This window comes from Camelus ferus, chromosome 3, assembly GCF_009834535.1.
Source record: "Camelus ferus isolate YT-003-E chromosome 3, BCGSAC_Cfer_1.0, whole genome shotgun sequence".
NCBI lineage: Eukaryota > Metazoa > Chordata > Mammalia > Artiodactyla > Camelidae > Camelus > Camelus ferus.
The window spans coordinates 100,934,633-100,956,144 of NC_045698.1; the positions used below are offsets into that span (position 1 = coordinate 100,934,633).

General features: G+C 41.5%; 1 long non-coding RNA gene across 3 annotated transcripts in view; it reads right to left on the reverse strand.

Moving 5' to 3' along the window:
• Nucleotides 1–2,211: 2,211 nt before the first annotated feature.
• Nucleotides 2,212–21,512, reverse strand: part of LOC116662751 — a 98,444-nt gene continuing 79,143 nt past the window's right edge. For all 3 annotated transcript variants that reach the window (XR_004318769.1, XR_004318770.1, XR_004318768.1), the window contains one exon: nucleotides 2,212–3,459. This is a non-coding gene — a long non-coding RNA (uncharacterized LOC116662751). The remainder of the gene's footprint in view (nucleotides 3,460–21,512) is intronic.

A 21,512-nucleotide genomic window follows, 5' to 3' on the forward strand; every position in this document is an offset into this window, starting at 1 on the left:
ACACCACGGGCATAGATGATTCCAAGACTGAACAAAATGAACGGCATGCTGGACTGGCCAACCACTACTTACGGCGAGAGCTTTCCTTAAAAATGAGTTCACCGGCTCCAGTTCTGAAAATCTCTCCCAGAAAGACACACGAGACATTCAACCTCCTTAGAGAAGGTTGGGCCGTTACCCCGACACGAGGACTTCTCCAATACCCTCAGGCTTCTAATGGATCGTCTGCTAGAACCTAACCCCAGCCTGATGCAGAGCTTAAAGTTCTGGTTACCCCACAAAAAACAGAGTCCTCCTTACAAACTCTAGGGACTACTTACCAATTCTGAGGCAAGTCACTCCCACACGCAGGCACTGGGGGGAGCTGATGCAGATGCCATCCTGTCCCTAAGGAGCTGCAGTCTAGAATACACTTGTATCTTGATAAAGTGGAGGAAGCATCATTCGTAAGTTGTCAGCAGTTCTTACTTATTAGACATGAAAACACCATGGAACTCACTTTGCTTTGGGGAGGCCACCATATTGGATATTAAGTTAACCCAATGAAATTTTACACTACCCAACAAAAACTGTAAAGTCATTACTGACCTGAATGCAGATTTTTCAGCATGAGATACTGACTCGTTCGTTTACCAAGGTAGAATGGATCTACTATAGAAATGTCAACTTACATAGTTAAAGAAATGTGTAAATTTCTCATAAGCATAGATTTTGATTAGTCTGTTCCTGATATTATTTATTCTTGGGAAATGTGAGGGTTAAAAAAAAATCAATGAGAAAATTAACAAAAATATAGTGAGCACTTTATGAGGGGGCATTTATAATTTTGTGAAAATTTAGAGAAACAGCTTCTAGCTGATGGGATCAATTATAGAATAAGTCACAGGGAAGCTGATACTTGGGCAAGATGAAGTTTTTGACAGGTAGAGAAAATCATATGAGTAGAGACATGGCAATACGCAGGTATGAATGTTTAGGTAATGTTATAAGAGAACTAGTTTGGATTGAGTGTTAGAATCCTCAGGGTGATGAAGTTTCATCTAGGATAGATTTGGTCAGTAATCATTCACTGTGAATAGAAATACTGCCCATTCCACAAGTCAGAGGTGGTCAGAAGTGGTCAGGTATTCAGACTTTTATTTAGCACCATCTGGCTCTGTTCTGGATCAGCATTGCACACAATTTGCTCAAGGTTTATGACTTTATAATATACCCACACTATTGTCACTATTTATGAATTTTCTCCAAATTCCAGTTAGTCAATGCCTCTCTGATCTTAAAAATTCTCTTTATCCTCACTATTCAAATATGTGTAAGTTCTGAACATATAGTGTGTGTCTCACTCAACAGAAATTTGGATACACTGGGACTGAGAGGGTCCTGACAAGAGCAGGTTAAAGTCAAGAATCCTTTTGTATGGTTCTTGAATAATATGATCTTTGATGAAAAGAAACCATTGACTCCACTCCTCTCTACTAGCCATTTTCCACTAGCCATTTTCTTTCTGTTGAAAGCATCAATGTTTCTTCCCTTGAAGTGGGTATTTGCTACTTTCAAGCCACTCAGAAATCCTTCCCCCTTCCTAACAATGCTTCAGTCTCCATTGGAGATTAAACTCTTCTCCAGTGGGTACTGTGGTGAAATGACAAATCCACAGGCCTGCCACCAACAAAAGAAGCTTCAAGAGTTCCCTGGAAGCCTTCTCTCATGAATTCTTCTTCTCATTACTCTAGTTCATCCAGGAGACAGACAGGCAACCAGAGCCTAGCCAATCAGAGCTCCCTCCCACAGCCAATCAGTGGTGCCTCCCTGGCCAGACTGCTGTTCCCTGTTAGAAGACCACTCCTGTGCTTCCTGCTTCCTTCCCATTTCCAAGTACAGGTCTCCAATTTTCCATCAGTAGTTGTTTTTTCCCTGTTTCTCAAGCATACTTGGCCTTTGAACTTGTCCTCTTTATCTCAAGTTCTTGTTCCCCAAATCTTTGGGAGTGCTTTGTTTAAATGCAAAGCGTTCTCATTTTCCCAGGCAATGATACAGGATTCGTCTAAGGAGTTAAGTTATTGGAAGCATCAGAAGAATTCCAAAGGTGATGATATAGTGCCATTTAAAATATTAAATTATAACATTGCATTTTCTAAAAACACGGAATATCGTATACCCAGTTCTCTATATGTTATTTTCCTGATTCAAATTCAATAATTCCTTTTGTCTACATAAAGTATTATGTGTTTAAGGCATAAATTATTTTTCTTGTCATATTTCATACTTTTTTTTTTCTGGTCAAGGTTTCATCTAACTGAACAACACACATCTTCTAGGCTTTCCTGTCCCTTGGCCTCAGCTTAGCTGTTTGCTTCATCCCAATTATTTTTATCTTCCTTTTCTTTCCCTCTCTTTTCTACATATATATTTCTAGATTAAAAACCACTTTTCCCACAAACTTTTTTTTCTCTGAGTTCCCAATGCATTTCATGTGCATTACTCCTATAGGATTTAATACAAGATAAGAAGTCTCATTTGTATGAATGTTTTGTATCTCCTGCTAGACTATAAGCTTCTCACTAAAGGATCAGAGAAGGGGTCTTTGTTGTTATATCACTGACATTTGAAATGTCTGACATTCAGATCTTTATTGAGTACCTCTTCTATGCAAGGCATATTCTAGAAGTTTCAGTTACAGAAGTAAAACAAGTAATGCTAGCTATTGTCACAACCCACATGTAAAATGAGGAGGGACTGGCGTATATAATGTCTAACATCTGAGGTTTTCTTAAGAAATGTAGAACTCACAGTCCAGCAGCTGAAAGATACACATACAACAAACTAACCAAGAGAAATACTGAGCAAAAATAAATATTAAGAATGGAGGATTTTTAAAAAGAGAATGAATTTTCTAGAGGGGAATGAGGTCGGGGTAGACTTCACAGAGGAATCACCCTAGTTTTCATATAACAATTCAGTATAAATTCGTGGAGGAGAAGCATATGCACGGGCACACTTAACAAACTGTCTCATGTTGAGTTATGTGTTGGAGGCGAAGACACCACCTCCCCTCAAGGTTACCTTTGGATTTTGAAGTGCACTCCGTGGTTTACATACCTGATTGTTTCTAGCATAGACTTCTCTGAAGTCAAGCCTAATATGTGAAGAATAGACCTAAGGAAGAAAGCAATTCTGGAGCTAAAAGCTATCATGGAAGATTCATCTAGTGCAATTGGCTACATTTAGCTATATACCGAAAAAAAAAAAAAAGAATATAGAAAACAAGGCTATAAGGAACTCTCAGAAGATTAATAGTAGAAAGTGGAACCATGAGGACGATGTCTTCAACTCCATTCTCCGTGAAGATCTCTACTTGCCTTGTACTTGCAGGTCGTCAGGGTTTAAGAAGCATCGATACTTTTGAGAACTCAGCTGTCTACCAGGAAACCAGTGGATCTGAGGAAGTAGCTCTTTAACCTGAAATGACAAAGTCATTTTTTTTTTCCTGACCAGAGGTGGATCTATTCCTACCAGGTGAGGCTACCATGTTTATTTCCAATTGATCAATAGTGACACCTGCTGGTTCAGGAAGAGAGACACTTGAGTGTCTGAAATGACTGTAAGACTGAATTAACTGTGGAAAATTGTGGATAAAGCCATTAGCGCTAAACACCAAAATAAAGCAACTTCAAGATCAAGGTTATTATGATGTGAAAATTCTCAAGATAAGGACAAAAATGAATCAGCACTGGGATATAAACTTGGTGGTCACGCAGAAACACGGCCCCAGATTTGCATAACCCTTGAGGAGAAGGCAAAGATGTCCTACTTTACCTGGCCTTCCTCGCCTCACACACCTTCGAATCCTTGTACCTTTAGTTTCACTTTGGTCCAACCCATCCTACCAAAGCAACTAGAATAATCTGTTACGTCAACTCATTTTCAAAAGCTTTGATTTACGAGGGCTAAGGGAGCTATGCAGTGCACAATCTCATAGTAACAGCTGCTCAGATCCAGTGGCGAGATCCAAACTCATAACCAGGTACGCTCGGACAAAGATGCTGGCGCCAGGAGACTGAGCTGACACTTCTCACCGTGTTGTGCCTAAGAGGAGACTTGGCAGATCTGTAAGACCGTACCTCAGGCCCTCTAGCCGCTCTTTCTTGTCCTGCTCTCAGCTTTAATTACTGCTTCCGGTGCTTCCTGCCTGTCTGACCTCCCAGGCTGTGCAGATCTCCTTCACTCCCACAGCTCTGCCTCCGTGGTCTGTTATTCCCCAGGAGGAGAAGACCATGCTCTGAAATTACTCATCCCAACTCCCCCCAGTTCCCATCCCAGTTGGTACCTGCTTTTGGTTAGTCGTTTTGAGAAAAAAAAAAAAAAAAAACCCAATATCAAAGTAAAGCTAAGTTAAGTAAATTTGCATTTTTAGTGAGAACACCTTGGCAGAGCATATAGTTAACCCAAAGTAATGTATCTTTAATTCCCTAGTGAGTGTTGTGCCAAGGGGCAAGAAAGAGATGTTTAGGGTGGGGGTGGGGCTCTCCAGAGGCACTTGAAATAAATACATACAAATAAAAGCAACAAAAATTCATTCTTAGTACTTCTTAGGTACTAGGACATAGTGATACATGTCTGACCTCTCCTCCCTTATAGAAGCATCACAGAAATCTTAATAGGTGGGAGTTATCCCGCCTAGTTAATAGATGAGGATACAGACGTTTAGAAAATTCAAGTCACTTGTTTAGGATCATACAGCAAATACATGGTGAGTCTGCGATTCCAATCAAGGTCTCTCTGATTCCAAATTCACCCACTTAGCTAGTTACGCTCTGTCGCATGTTGCTTCAAAGTCTGGCCCAGACCATCAGGGACGCCCCGCTGCTCGGACTAAGGCAACAGAGGCACAGGCTTCGCAAGCCACAGCCCAAAGGGACGACTTCACAAAAGAGCCACGTAGACTGGGAAGCAGTGTGTACCGGCTAATTGCCATCCTAAGCAGGGGAATGTGGCGTGAAGTTGGAGCTTTTATGTAATTCTACAGGACACATGGAGTGAATCAAGCATGACAGGAGGGTGAGAAAAGATCATCTCGGCAAACACAATGAACTCCTCTTTTTGTGGAAGCATGCCCACGGGGATGGAGAGTACCAGGCTGGGTTTAGTTCACCGAGCCACACCCGCCCCATTGCTTCACTTGCAATCAGTCAATCTCAGTTACTGAGCATCTGGCATCACCAGCATTGCATTAGGTCCTGCCTATGTCAAAAACCATAGTCCTTTTGTAAAACAAAAAGCAAAAAAAAAAAAATTGAATAGGTAATACATTCACCTGCTTCAAATATCAAAATGATGTGAAAAGGCATAACACTGAGAACCTCACCCCTATAGCATCCTCACCCCCTCCGCTTCCCCCCACCCCTACAGCTAATGCTCTCATTACTAGCTTCTTGAACATCCTTCCAGGGCTTCTTTATGCAAGTATAAGCAAATATAAATAAATACTCTGATTTTCTCACTTGTATAGCATAAAAGTTACCATATATGGTTCTTCAGACTAATTTTTTCACTTAAACATATCCCACAGATCTCTCCCTATCTACCTGCCTACTATCTGTCCATCTCTGTCTGTCTCTGTCAATCATCTATCTACTGCATAGTAATCCAAGTCCTTTTTAACGTTCACTTATCTGGGCAAAATATGGGGGGGAGAGACTATTGCCTCTTTCCTAGTGTTAGGAGTGATAATATAAACATGATAGGATTTCAGAGCATGAAGAGATCACAGATGGGATGGGTGTGGATAAGATGTTTTGAGGGTGGACAGGGGAGGGGACATTATTCCTTGAAGAAAGAGATAGCCAAGCTATCACACAGCTTCCTAATTCAAACACAGGTGAATTTCTTGCTAATGTCATTGAAACTCTTTAAATTTTCTCAGTTAGCTTCCTCCAGTCTGCATTTAGATTCAAGCCAAGACGCAAACACTGTGTTAATTGGAGCATTTTCCTGCAGAAACTAATTATAGCCCCATGCTGTCAAAACAAGGCAAATTGTTAATGATACTTTACCTGACAAAACAGAAATAAAACCATTTTGCCGTGGAGGAGGATGCTGGGCTGGTGTCACAAAAGCCTTTTTAATCACAATTATAAAAATGAAGAGGACTGCTGGAGAGAAACCATCTGGGCCCATCACACTCAGCTGGTTCTCTGGGGGGAACGGAGACGGGAGGCGGGGCTGGGGCGGGGAGCATCTTCCCTCAGCCTGGGCTTCCACATTCCAGATGAGGTGCTGAGACAGATGACAGTTTCTGAAGCAGATCCCTCTCTGACTGTTTCTACAGATGTACATACAGCCATTCCGTAAGCTGCGTGAAAGCATTGGTTCATTCAGTGAACATCTGTTCCCTGAGTGTCTGGCAGGCCAGGCATGGTTCTAGGCACTGATTTCACAGCAGGCGATTAAACAGAACAAAAAAATGAAGCAAAGCAGAACACACAAAACAACACAACAACAAAAGCTTTGTCCTGTATAGTTTATATTCTATTATGTATAATATTATCTATAATAGGGAAGATAGGCAAAAACGTATCTGTGTATGTCAGCTGGAAGTAAGTTTCATAGAAAAACAGAAAGTAGAGGAGTTGGATAAGGAGCATAGCGGTACAATTTAAAATAGGGTCGTTGGAATGGCACCCACAGAGAAGGCAGCATTTGAGCAAAGACCCAAAGGAGGTAAGGGATTAAACCTCGCAGGTTCCTGAAAAAGGAGAAAATATAGCAGAGGGGAAGCTGACGTTCATCCAGGAAGGTAAGTAAGGCCAAACAGTTTGTGAGAATACTGAGATACGTTTGCACTACCTGGTACAGCCACCACCCCCCCCCCCAGGCAGTGGACCACTAGAGGAGGACTCGCTACCAAGCAGAGGGCCTCCACGACTTGGCTCTAGCTCTCTGGTCAGCCTTTATCTTGATCGGTCCATGCCTGAGCATGGTGGTTAAATACCACACTCTCACCTCTGGACCAAAGGAACAGCAAGTGCAAATGACCTGAGGCTGAGTGCCTGGGTATTTGAAACAAGGAGTCCCGAAGCCAAGTGGGCTGGAACAGAGCGAATAAGAGAGAGGAGAATGAAGAGGGCATTGGAGAAAGTGGCAGGTGCTGTAGAGGCTCAAAGGCTATTAGCAGAACTCTGGGCTTGGCCCTGAATCAAGGAGGGACATGGCCTTACTCATGCCTTGGAAAGGACCCTCTGGCTGCTGTGTTGACACTATACTTAGGAAAAGCAGGTGGAAGAAGAATCTAGTTAAGAAGCTATAGCATTTATCCAGTTCATAGCATGATCGTGGCTCTATCAGTTTCCTAGGGCTGCCTTAACAGATTACCATAAACTTGGTGGCATCAAACAACAGGAATGTATTCTGAAGCCTGCAATTCTGAAATCAAGGTGTTGGCAGGACCATGCTCCTTCTGAAGCCTCCAGAGAAGAGTCCCTCTTTGCCTTTTCCACCTTCTGGCGGATCCAGGCATTCTTTGGCTTGTGCCAGCATCATTCCTAACTCTGCCTCCATCGTCACATGGCTGTCTTCTCCCTCTGAGTCTCTCTGTATCCAAATATCCCTTTGCTTTCTCTTAGACCTCAGTCAAGGGTTTAAGGCCCACCCTAATCCAGAATAACCTCACCTTAACTTGATGACTCTGCAAAAGGATGTTATCAAAATAAGGTTGCATTCACAGGTACTGAGGGTTGGGACTTAAATGTATCTTTTGGGGAGACACAACTCAGCCCACTCTAGTAGCTTAGACCACAGTAGCAGGAGTGGATGTGGAAATATGCATTTTGAGTCTCAATATATTTTGAAGACAGAGCTAATAAGGCTCTCTGAAAAGTGGGATGCGGGACATGAGAGAAAAAGAGAAGTCAAATTTGATTCCAAAGTTTTTGTTCAAGGTACCCTGAAGGATGGAGTTGCTATCAAGTAGGATAGAGAGGAGGGAAAGGGGGCAGGTTTGGGGTAAGGATCAGTTTAGTTTTGAACATGTTGAGATGTCTATTAGGCATCAAAGTAGAAGATGAACAAGCAGTTAGAGTCTGCCTTCTAGTTTATCTATATACATTTATATTTTCAATGGTGGGGGGAGGTAATTAGGTTTATTTATTTATTTATTCTTAGAGGAGGTACTGGGGGTTGAACCCAGAACCTCATGCATGCTAGACATGCACTCTACCACTTGAGCTATATCCTCCCCTTTAATATTTATATATTTTTATAACCTACGCACTGTGAGGCAAGGCAGATGTCTTAATAAATGATGTATGTAAAAATGAGTGAAACCACAACTACAAGTGGAAAAAAAACATAGTTAAAACAAGTATGATTTTTTTTTAATTTAGGATGAAAATGGTACTTCTTAAGAATAGAAACTAACATTTGTATACCCTTCCTATTTGCCAATTGCTTTTCACATGCCTTATTTTAACCGTTCCTTAAGTAAGTGATCTATAAATGCCATAACTATATCTATCCTGCAGTGAGAAAACCAAGAGTGAGAGGGTAAAGCACTCAACCAAGCTCACCCAGAGAGGAAAAAGAATGGGACTTTAGCCCCAGGCTTCTGACCCCAAATACCAAGCTCCTTTCACAGCACAGAGTTCTCAGGGATGTACGTTCTGATCAGGAGAGTGGTGGTTCCATCCCCACTGATGTTCAGGAATTCCTTACATCAGACTCAGCGTAAGAAAATGACCTGGGCTGCAGCAAGTGGTCTTCAGGTTACACTTTTTAAGCTGCCAATCTCTTTTAAGTTGAAATAGGTAACAGAGTTTGGAAATAACTTTCCTAAATAGACATATTCCACATCTTTTCTGTAAAAATGCCAGATATGCTGTGTTCCTACTCTGACATTCAGCGAAACAGTACTGATTGGAGCACTTAATCTACAACAAAGAAATGCCTCCCCGCTACCAACCCTGTTCTCAGCAAGAGGAGCCTTCCGGAAATCAAGAAATTTGCATTTTTAGTTCTACTTCTCTCACCAACTTTTTGTAAGGCTTTGAGTGAGCTGTGATTTCTCTGGGTTACAGATCTGACAAAAAATAAAGTAAGGAGTTGACACCTGATGGTCTCAAGACAGTACAGTGTGGTTGCACGTAGGCTCTGAAGTCAGAAGTGGTCCAGATCCCCAGTCTCCCGCAGACTAGGTATGTTAACCAGGGCAATCGCCGTCTATAAGCCTTCATTTCCTCACCACTGAAATGGAAATAATGCCCATTTTGCAGCACTGTTGTATGGATTAAGTGAGATAAAGTGTAAAAAGCACTTAGCACAGTGCCTGACACAGAGGTCGATCCAGCTGGCCGCTACTATGACCATTAGAATACTGTGCATCCTTGCCCTTCAGAAAATGCGTGGTGCCTCTAACACAGGTGACAGCCAGATACTGCAGCAGACAGGGTGTGAAACAAAACCCACGATGCCTCATTGCTCTAAGTTACTGACTGACCCGTGGCCTGTACTTTTCCTGCTCTGTGTCTTGGTTTACAGGTCTTTAAAATGGGCCGTAGACCACCTCCTGCTTCCTTTACAAATACACAGGGTGATTAAAAACCATGAGGTTATTCATCTGCCTTGTTGCCCTGATACCATCAATCACTCCTTGCCTTTTCATCGCTAGCTAGACGCAGGCCTCTCGAAAAAGCTTTTCTCTTTCAACAAGAAAGAAGGAAGTATGAGAGATCAGCTAAATGTTGAATGCAGCAAATTGTCTCATCGGAAAAACAGGCAAAGCTGTTTCCAGCAACAGAACTGAGTTACAACTAAGAACGGGCTTAAGGAGGCACAGGCTGTTTGTGGTAACACACCAATGCAGACACCCCGGGTGACAACTCAGTTTCTCCTGTAATAAACAACGCTGTTGCCAAAAAAGGAAAAGGCATTTTCTTAACTGAGTGGGAAGCAAGAAGAGAACATCACAGACAACAGACGCGTTGAGGCCGACCTTGGCCCCCTGATTCCAGAGTTCTGTCTGTCTGCCTACCTGTGAGCCGAGGACGCAGGGCTGTGGGCTCCCCGTGATGGAGAACTGCAGAGGGCTGTGGGCTCTCCTCCCCATTATTCAGGTAAATTAAGTGTAGTCTTTCGGCTCCTTCTGACAGGGTCTGCTCCTCAGAATTAGGAGAATGCTTTGTGCTTATTACTTTGTCTTGGGGTCGGTCTTTAACAAATGTTTGTTGGGTGAGGAAGTGGAAATAATCCTCTTCATCTGAGTTCTATGCTTTATTTGATTCTCTCATAAAGCGTCTCCTTGGTCGGCCTTGTACTGGAGCTGCTCACGCATGGGCTGTTTCCCGTCCGTACTGGAGAGGGCAGCAGACAAGGCTTAGCTATCCTGTAATCCCAAGTACCTTTCGTGTAGTAGGAACACAAGACATATTTTTGCCATTGTGTTAGTTCAAATTGCTTTAAACCCCTTTAGTATGACCCTAGGGGGAGCTGATGCCCAAGCTTTTCTTCTGTTGTCACAAGTGCATCCACAGAGAGTCTCTCTGTTGCAACCTTCTCATTGCTCACCCAGAGATTTTAGAGCACTCCTCTCTGCAAGGCAGGGCAACAGATATACCGAAGACCCAGGTGTGATTGCTGCCCTCAAGAAGCTCACTGCTTGGTGGGAAAAAGCTGGCACACATATCAACAGGAGATAGAGCAAAATGTAATCACGAGGCAGCAAAGAGGTAAAACGAAGAAGAGCTAGGGGAGACCACTAAGTCAAGGGGAGGTGTCGTGCAGAAAACCGTGTTTATGTTGAGCGTTTTAAAGACAAACAGGAGAAGTTTTCACTTGTAAAATGTGCATAGCCAGCAGTCCCTGGGCAACTCATCCTGACTCCTCACTCTACCGAAGAAGACAGAAGAAGATGCAAACCAGCCACGTGGACGACTAATAGGGAAAGGACACCCACGGCTGGAATCGAGGGTCGCTTTCCACTACACCTAAGGTCAACGGGGCTGGCTTAGGGAACTCGATTAAGAAGAACTGTATCTGTATTTCACCTCTTGAAACAGGCTTTTCAATTACAGAAAGATGGCAGAACGAACTATCCTTCCTCCATGGCCAGCTCCCTGGTTCAAAGACCCGGAATCTCTACCAAAAGGAAAACCGGTCAGCCTTGAATGCAAGGCTACAGCCTTTGAAGGTTCTCTTTGTCCCACTTCTCTATATCCATTTATGAACAACTTTCATAAAATAACTGGCTGGAAAGGAGTGGTTGGAACTGTTAATTAATTAATTAATTTTACATTGTATCCTGGAATATGGTTCCTATAAAGATAGAAAAGCCCTAGGAACAATGCATGCTAGGAATTTTGGTTTTTCAAATCCCTCATTAGTTCAGAATATCAAAGAACCAGACAGTGCACGTGGGAAAAAAATCTTAGTCCCGTGCAACAGAGTCACACTAGATGCACGGCTATTTGACACTGGGAACTGAGCTGCAAGTCAGAAACGACAACCAGAAGGACTTAGGCAAGAATCTGATCAACACCCAAGGGCATGATGACAGGGACAAGGGAGACCCACACAATCAGTCTATAGACAATTGCTAGGTTCCAAAAGATCTTCCCTCGCCTGAGGATGAATAAAAAGAACCCAAAACACACAAAGGGTCTTACGAAAATGTACTGCAAAACAATGGAAAGAAAAAAATTCTTCAGACTTCTTATAATGAGTTTTACAGAACTCAGAAGAAAATTTTAGAATATCAGTTGACATCATTAATAGGCTGCTGCAAGTTACGATCTAAATGAAACAGGAGAAGGACGTTATCAGGAGAATAAGCTGAGATGAAAACAGGATACAGTATGAAGATAATGAGTCAAGATAAAAAGGGAGCTGGATACAGTTAGGAATTGCAAGGAGACTAAAACTGTAAAATTGTAATAAGATCATCAAAATCCATACTGGAGGTAGTTCAATCAGGCTTGTCAGTTTAGACAATGGAATTAGTAACGTGGAGGACACCCTTGGAAATGCTTTCTGAGGATATAGAGGAAAAATATAAAAAGATCAAAGGATGAAAGGAAGGTGGTGAGTAGGGAGAAGAAAGAACAGAGAGATACCCGAGAATTAGAGGAATTCTCGAAGAACAAGCTAGAGGCGACTGGAGCATATGTATCAGAGCAAGAAATGATGGGGGGTAAAGGAAATTTTTCAGAGATGAGCAAAGAACGGATTAGCATACTAGAAAATACTGGATAATAGTCATAACAAAGATTTCTTGACCATTTGTCTAAAGATTTTATTCATATTAATTTCATAAACTCACAGCTATATGAAATTATGGTCTGCACTTTATAGATAAGGCAACTGACTCACAGAGAAGTCTCTATCCTGCTGGAGTCACAGAAGCATACTGCAAAGCCAGGACTCATTGCCTGCTGGTCCGGCACTGGAGCCAAGGCTTCTAATCACTGCCTTGTAACAGTGAAGAGAAGTCTGTGCCTAAATAAATCTTGGCAAACATTGGTAGTTACCCAGGTAAAGAAAAAAAAATTCAACAAAAATATACATGCAAAAATAAATAAAAACAAACAAAAGCAAGTCATCTACAAGGGGCAAAAATCAAGCTGCCCTGGTATTGTTGAGGTTGCAAGGAAAGAGTCACATTCATACGTAGCAAATCAGTTTGATCTAGGAATTGCGTTTTTATGAGTCCAACTTAAGGAAATAACTACATATACGTGTACAGATATATTTAAATACTATATATATTTAGACATTATAAATGTATATTTCCCATAATTGTCTATGAATCTATTTTTATAGATTATGTATATAAAATTTACGTAATAATGACGTTTATTGTTGTTATTCATACTAGCAAAACTCCAGTGATGTGCCAGACAACTAAGACAGAATTAAGTGAATTATTTTTGGCATGTACAATGAAATTATTATGTAGTCACTTAAATTACGTTTTGGAAGACTTTTAACAACATGGAGAAAGGTCCCTGATACAATGTTAGGGGGAAGAGCAAGAAACAGAAACTTGCATATTGTTCGATCCCAATTTTTATGATAAAAATACATGTTATCTGTAGTTGGTGAGATTCCAGGTGAATTTTCGTTTTACTTCTAAATCTTTCTGCATTTTGTGAATTATATATAATAACAATGCATAGTTTCAGAGTCAGAAAAAAGAAACACTCTTTATAAATGACTAACAGCAAATACCATCCAAAGTAAGAAGGCCCATGACAGTAAATAAAAGATCACTGACCCACAGGGCTTAGCTTAGCACTGACTCCACCCTCATTAGCAAGAGGGATTTAGGTCCAGCCATTGACCTCTGTAGAATTTCCACGCTTGAAAAATGGTTTCACCTTTTGGAAGAATGGGGACTACTGTCTTTCTTTCTCATTATTACTCCTTTCCAAAGAATCAAATGAAAGTAACTTGAAAGTTATTTGTAATTTGTCAGCTTTTGAAGCACTATATTTGGGAGCCATTTGTTATTATTTTGGGAATGGCAGCACATTTTGAAGTTCCTCTCTCTCTGAAGAATAGCCCACCTTTTGAGTCTGCGTCTCTCCAAGACAGACGCTGGAAATTGACTTTCTCAATCTCTCTTACAGTTGGATCACAGAAGTGAGATGCCCCCACCCAAGACCTGAGTTGGAAGTTAGAGACACAAATTAGCAGGCACAGAGAGGAATTCCTTTTGGTATGACAGAGGAGGCCAGCATCCAGGGACAGCAGATGAGGAGTTTCTAGGTGGAACCCAGGGGTGAAAATGGTTGCTGGGGATGTGCCTGGCAGTTAGAGGAGGGAGTCCGCTGTGGCAGTCAGGGGTTTGCTGGAGACTTCTTTCCCCATCTGTGTAGTCTCTATGCCTGTGGGTTACCGAGCAGTCAAAATAAATTAATTGCTATTTAAACTGGTTAGGATGGATTCTGCCTTGGCCCCAGACAATCACCTGGATTTGAGTTCTGCTCCAGCTGGCTATCAACAGAAGTCATATATACTCTTTTCATGTCAGCAAAGAATATCTCATTTAATGACCGACCACAATAACCTTATGAAATTGAGTCTGTCTTCTTCAAGGACCCCACTCATACTCCGCTAAGGCAATACAAACGCTTTCCTCATTCTCAACTTAAAGTTACACTCACTAGACTATGTCTCCCCTCCTCCATTTGCCAAGATGTGCTAATTTGGGCCAAGAGGATGCAGTGAATCAGAATCCTAGAATTTGGGGGCTGGGGAGGATTTTAAAGAATTTCTAGCTCAACCCACTCGTCTGATAGATGGGGAGTCAACCCTGGGAATTTGTACGTTGATATTATATTTCCAATCCATCCAAACAGCTGACCTTATCATGAGTCTGCCTACTGCTGTAGAAGTGGAGCAAAACGTGAAAGTAACCAGTTGTTTTGTCTACACGTCACCTAGTTTGAGCACCCTTGATAAATGGACTGGAGTGAATAGTAGTTCATGGACTGGAGAAGCTCATCCCAAAGGCCCATTCCAGAACGTGCCAGACAAAACAATCCTGAGATCCTGGGTCACTTTCCTGAGAAAAGCTGGCCCGGTGCCTCGCCTTTGCCTTTCAACGTCCCCTTCACTGACAAGGTGATATCCACCAGCTCAGACAGAAATGGTAAAAGAGCCAAGCTTGGTAATAATGCAAACCATATAACTCAAGTTCTTCCAAACTGAACCCTAGGCAGTTTCTCCGAAATGAATTACTGACTGACTTTCCTGGAGTCTAGAAAGCTTCAGTATACATTTTTCTTTGTACGTTTATAATTATACACTTCTCTCTGAATTGTCCTTTGCCCTGGGTAGCATTTCACACTAAATGCAACACAGAAGCCATGTTCTTTTGCTTACCTAAGGCTTTTTACTGTGGGCTCTAATTTTCTGGTTGAAGGGCTCCCAGTCAGTGACCACGTCTTGCTTTCAGAGCATCAAGTTATCCTCTTATTTCATGAACATGGACCAACACAGATGGCACTTGGCAGCAAGAGAAGATGCTGAGGGCAAAGAACGTCTTTGCAGATGAAGACCACAAGCTGGGCTGGGCTCAGACTCAGAAACCCTCCAATGCCCAGCTTTCAGTACCTAAGGATGGCCATTCCCAAGTATTCTTAGAGCCAATATCTCAGAGGATGTCTACACCATTGCCTTGAGGCAGACATTCTGGGGATGGATTTAAGAGTGAACTCTCGCTACCTGGTGACCTGTTTGGTTCCATTATATGTGTTCTGCCATCCCCAGAGAGTGCCTTAGCATATACGTATATACACACACACACACACACACACATAGAAGATTAAACGCTGCCAGTCTGCCGGTCCACATGTAGACAAGTTTATCCTCGGTGACTCCTCCCCCTGCCTTCTGCATCCTGGCTTGGCCTTCAATTCTAAGTAACCCTCTTACACTGCCCAGGGCTGTAAGGGCACCCAAGCTCCCCTTTCACTGGCCTAATTGAAACCACCTCCGAGTACTGAAAAGTCACTCACACTGAAACATGGAGACTTGATCACCCTACCCCTCCTGTTATCTTCTGAACTTCTTGTAGCCCTTTGTCATTCATTGACGCCTTGGGCGCCTGACTTACCTCTCCTCTAAGACTACTTCTGGCATCATGACTGATGACTTCAGCACCCACATGATGGCCCGTCCACCATTTTGGCTTCTCAGTTCCTTAGCTCATACGATTGCTTCTCCATCTCACCTTAGCCACCCATCCATGAGGTCACTTTCTAGATGATTTTTTTTATCATCAGAAACTGTGCCACTTTTAAAATCTCTACTTCAAACTCTGAACTTGCTGTTCATCTTTCCAGTGCTTTCATGCTAATTTTCCCTCTCTAAGTTATTTAACCTCACAGAGATCTCCATTGCTATCATTTTTATGAGCTGTCACCCCTTTTATGTCCTAACTTTCCTCTTTATCCAGCCCAAATCTCATGATGCACCACTCAGATAACTGCCTTTAAAACCCCTTAATTTCTTTGCCCCATGCTCTCTCTGTTAAACTTGCCTGGGAAACACCAACCATAATTACACTCCAGTATGCTTTAAATGCACATGGGCTCCTATGCAGATTCATTTTACTGGAAGAAAGGTGACCGTACTAACTGGACGCACTTCAAATTTATGATCACAGATGTTAGATGAGCACTGAATACTGCAAGATGCTCCTGTGCACGTCTGCAGTAAACTGACTTTCCCACTCCGTGAGACAGATATTTCGTATTTTCTCTTTCCTCAGATCTCTATCACACCCTTTTCTCTATGTTCAGTTGGTAACTTTGCCTCAGACTTCAGGGGGGGAAAGATCCAGTAAGATCAGAAGCATCTCATGTTCCCACTGTCCATTCTGAATTCCCGTCTGTGAAAATGAAAGCCTCAGCCCTCCTCCTACCAAAGAGAACGCCTCTCCTTGTGCATGGGGTCCCATCCCATCTCACCTTCCCAAGTCCTCTGAGACAAATGGCTTCTAATCTGACACTACTGAGACAGGGCCCTTGGTGACTACAGAGGTCGCAGGCCCCTGCAGTGAGTCCCTGAGGCCCTTCTCTGCCTATAGGCCCATTTTCTCTCCTATGCATCTTCTAACACACCCTCAAACCCCCTCAATCCTGCCTCCTCACTCTTGATTCCTATTCCAATGTAACACTAATCTAATGTGAAAAATAAAACAGTTGGACTGGACGAAATCATGGGCAGAGTGATCTGGGAACTTGAAAAGTCAGAGAATGAGAGTGGAACACACAGCCTGGCAGGTAGGAAAATAAAAATGCTTTTTCTTTTAAGATGCAGCAAGCTAACACAGAATGATTAAAATCTAGCAGGCTAATTTGCAGCAACATGGGTGGACTGGGAGATTGTCATTCTAAGTGAATTAAGCCAGGAAGGGAAAGAAAAATACCATTATGGTATCACTTGTACGTGGAATCTAAAAAAAATAAATAAAAGACAAATGAACTTATTGACAAAACAGAAACAGACTCTCGGACATAGAAGACAAACTTACGGTTACCAGCAGGGGGAAAGGGGTGGGAAGGGATAAATTGAGAGCTCGAGATTTGCAGATATTAATATATATAAAATAGATAAAGAACAAGTTTATACTGTATAGTTCAAGGAACTAAATTCAGTATCTTGTAGTAACTTATGGTGAAAAAGAATATGAAAATGAATGTATGTATGCTCGTGTATGACTGAAGGATTCTGCTGTACACCAGAAATTAACACAACATTGTAAACTGACTGTATTTCAATTAATATATATATGTATATATATATATACAAAAAATAATGAAATAATGCCATTTGCAGCAACATGGATGGACCTAGAGATTATCACATTGAGTGAAGTAAGTCAGACAGTGAAAGACAAATATCATATGATATCACTTGTACGTGGAATCTAAAAAAAAAAATCCAAATTCTATTTACAAACCAAAACCAGACTCATGGACGTAGAAAACAAACTATGGTTACCAAAGGGGAAAGGGCGGAGAGAGATAAATTAGGGGTTGGGGACTGACAGACACACGTTACTATATATATAATAATAATCAGCAAGGACCTACTGTATAGCACAGGAAACTATATTCGATTTCTTGTAATAACATATAATGGAAAAGAATCTGAAAAGAAAAAATATGTACGTATGTATCTGTATAACTGAATCACTTTGCTGTGCACCTGAAACTAACATTGTAAATCAACTACACTTCAATAAAACTATTTTTTAAAAAAGTCCTTGCTCACACAGTGGCGGATAATAATCACCTCCAGCTTAAAAATCCCTGGAGTCTTACATCTTGATGTCTTTACAATCCTCCCAATTAGTTTTGTTCATACAGGGATTAGACTCATAGCGAAATGGTGCACTGTAGTAATTAGCATGACATTTATTGTGGTCACGAATTTCATCTTTTTTATGTTGCCTAGAGGAAAAACAAAATCCATCTTGTTATTGTGAACTCACCGAGTCCATTCTCCTTAATCTGTCCATGAACTGAGCTGTGCACATTTCCACCGTTTCCTCGCCTGTTTCTTTCCACTGGGAGAGATTCATTTTGAAACTGAGTTCACACATGAGGAATGAGGCACGGCTCACTGCCAGCAGGCCTGGAATTCAGCTCTTTTCGTGCATCTGGGACTTGAGCAAAGCTTAGATAAAACTAAAGAAATGGAACAAAATAGTGGGGCCACCAGAGCGAACTGTGTGGACTCAGAGACTTTCATGTCAGTGTTTTCCCCTCAGTGGCTACCTGTATTTGGTGGGTCAAGTGTAATTTTCTCCTCTCCCCATCTGGCATTTCTTTAACTGGCATGTGTCACCACCAAGAGGTAGTTGGGTCGCTGGAGGTAATGTTTTCAATTCTTTAAAGCTTTCAGCAAATCTCATTTTCATATGAAAAAGGAACAGTCTGCTTCTTCTTTCTTTCTTTCTGGGACATCACAGCTGTCTCTCTCCTCTTCCCCTAACTTCCCAGTAACTTTTTATTTATTTATTTTTTTTTAACGTAGTCTGGCTCTGACCTATTTTGGTGACTTGGATCTCCACGGAGATGCCTGAATTCCTGATTCGAAATATCGTCTGTCCAATTCAAAGTAGCCATTTACTTGAACGGTGAAAGCTGGCACTGAGAGAATATTTGTGAGAAGCCAGAAAGCTAGAATGTAAATTATCTTAGGTGATACTGAGATGCAGCAATTGTCTCTTGGCACCATCTGTTCTCCAATAAACCTTAGTTCTAAAGTGGAGGGAACTACTGCATCCTGTTTCCAACAGTGACCTGTGCCTCTTGTTCCTTCTGTGGCTGGGTGACTCCTGAATCTGACTTTGAACTGACACCAGGCACCTGAGCTCTTTCTCCAGCCTTCCATGTTGAAGGGTTGGCTTACAGTCCAGAGGCACCCCCAGAACCACGGGGTGCAATTTGCTGCTTGACTAAGTATGGTGTCCCCTTGGTCAATGTAGACGCCCATCTGTCACTAAGCAGAATGCCTGAGCCACGCATCAGCATAGAAAGTTACTTAAACTAGATGAAACAGAAGGAAAACGTTTCTTGAAATGTTGTAATAGCATCTCACTGAATCCATGAGTAGAAACTGGACCTTCCAAGACGTGCAGCCAGGCACAGGCTCTCCCCTCTCCTCTTTCTCTGTTCTTCCCTCTATTCAACTTTCTTGCTCCTTTACTCTTGGACTCAACATCAGTATACGTAGCAGGTCAGAGTGTGGACTCTGGAACTAGATGTCCTGGGTCTGAATCTTAACTAACCTGTGCCTCAGTTTCCTCATCTATAGAACGCTACATGATAATGGTATCTACCTTATGGTGTTGTAAGGATTAAACGAGTTAATATACACAAAGTGTTTTGCTCAACATTTTGTACCCATTAAGTTCCTTTCAAAGTAAGCTTTCTCTGCTTGTTTATCAGTACTTAGAACTCAAGCATGCTGATCCCTGTTCTGTTTTTATAAGGTCTAGAGCTCTCTGCTAAGTGACTCTGCTAGACTGAGTGACAATTCCTTATTCCCAGGGAGGTAGCCATTCCTGGTCCAATTGTCCATGGTTAAAGGGGACAGTGTTAGGGCCATATTAGCAGAAGCGTGACAGGTACTGTTCTAAGAACAAACACTTATTAGTTCATAACAACGCCAAAGCAGTCACTACAAATGGCCTCACTTGTAAATGAGGGTCTATGAAATGAAGAAATGAAAGCAATGGAACCAACAACAGCAGAATCAGTATCTGAGCACAGGACCCAGCATGGCCTGAACTAGGTCCTCATGGTTCACTCCCACTTATGAAGCTTACTCTTGGAAAGGAGGTAAACACAAGCTTAATGAGAAGGAGACTGTAGACAGGGAGGAATGACTAGCAAGCAAGAACCTTAGAAGAACCTCGAGGGAGAGCATCTTAGAAGAAGGCAGAGTCTCTTGTCTATGTGAACTGATGTTAAATCCTCATGTGACTTGAAACCCCAAGAAGCAGAATTATCTGGCTCTAAGTCACCATGGACTTTGAGTGAGTTGGTGGAATCATAGGGAGATTTAATACTATTGAGTCACATTGACAAAATTTGCATTTTGTTAAATTCTTAAAAACGATTATCAATAGGCATTTGTTAAAAATTCTTCTGAATACATATGCATGTATTTATAAGAATGCATTTCTATGAACAGATGTATATAAGCCTATACATATATAAATTTATAATTTATATGCATTTATAATATAAATGCCTTATGCTGTGACTTGTGTGGCTATGTACAGCACCATGGGAATTCTTAAATCCAAATATCATACAAGGTTAAATTTAAAATTTTTAAGATGTAAATCATTCAAATTCTAATAAAGGTTAAAAAATAACCCTCTAGTCATAGGGTTACAGTCTTTGAATTTCAACTTCAGAATCATCAGCTGGTAAGAATAGAGAGATCTTTGACTTTTTATAAAGTGACATATTTCTCTTTTCTTCTCTGGATCTCTGGCCATTTTTATTTTTCCTCTCTCCAAAAAAAGAAATCTTATTATGATTCCTTTACCTAACACCTCTCACCCTCACTGGCATCAAACAAACCTACCGCTTCTGAAATGCTTCTTTGTTGCAGACACAAACCTTCTCTGTACACTGAGAATCAAACACTGAAAATTCATGTTCAGCCTTTCCAGTTCCCAGTGGATAACTCGAACCCCTTCAAACATGATTCAGCCATCTCAAGACATCCCAAGAATTTAATGTCTGAAAAGAATCCATATTCAGTGAAGTGCTTTAAACCCCTTCAAATTCTCTAAGTAAAATTACTATGCCCTAAAAAGGTTCAGATTACTTTGGTCCGAAAATATTAGATTGCCACCCATGTTCAAACTGAATTTGGTATCAAAGGAGAACATTGTATAAGCAAAACTTATGTCTGCCCTTAAGAGCCTTAAAGTTAAGAGGAGGAAGTAAGGTCTATACACAAACTACAGGTCAATGGAGAAAGCGTTAGGAGCCAGACCAATTCTATAGCCATATCGTTACACGTCACGTCGCATGTTGAAAAGTAGAGTTTTTAATGCCTTAATGAAAAGATTCAAAGTAACACTAAAACAAGTGAGCAGTAATTATAATAACACAGCGGAGGGAAAAATGTCTACCCGGTGTACGGGAACACATTCACAGAGTAGCATCACCATTTCTTGTCAGCCCTTCAGGTTTTGCCAACTGACCAGAACACTTGACTGCCTGACCTTGTCCTTTCTGATTACTCAGAGGCAAAGTCCTCACAGGTTCCAGTGAAGTGACAGTCTATCTTTCGTGTCTTGACTTTGTCCTGCCCTCTTTGACTTTGTTCTACCGTATTTCTTTTTTTTTTTTCTTTTTTTTTCAATTTTTTTCTCTACCATCTTATTTCTGACACCAAATTGTGTCAAACCTTGCCCCACGTCACATGAAGCACTGAGTTCAACATTCCGTCAATGCATAGCGCTGTAACATCCTAGCGCCTCA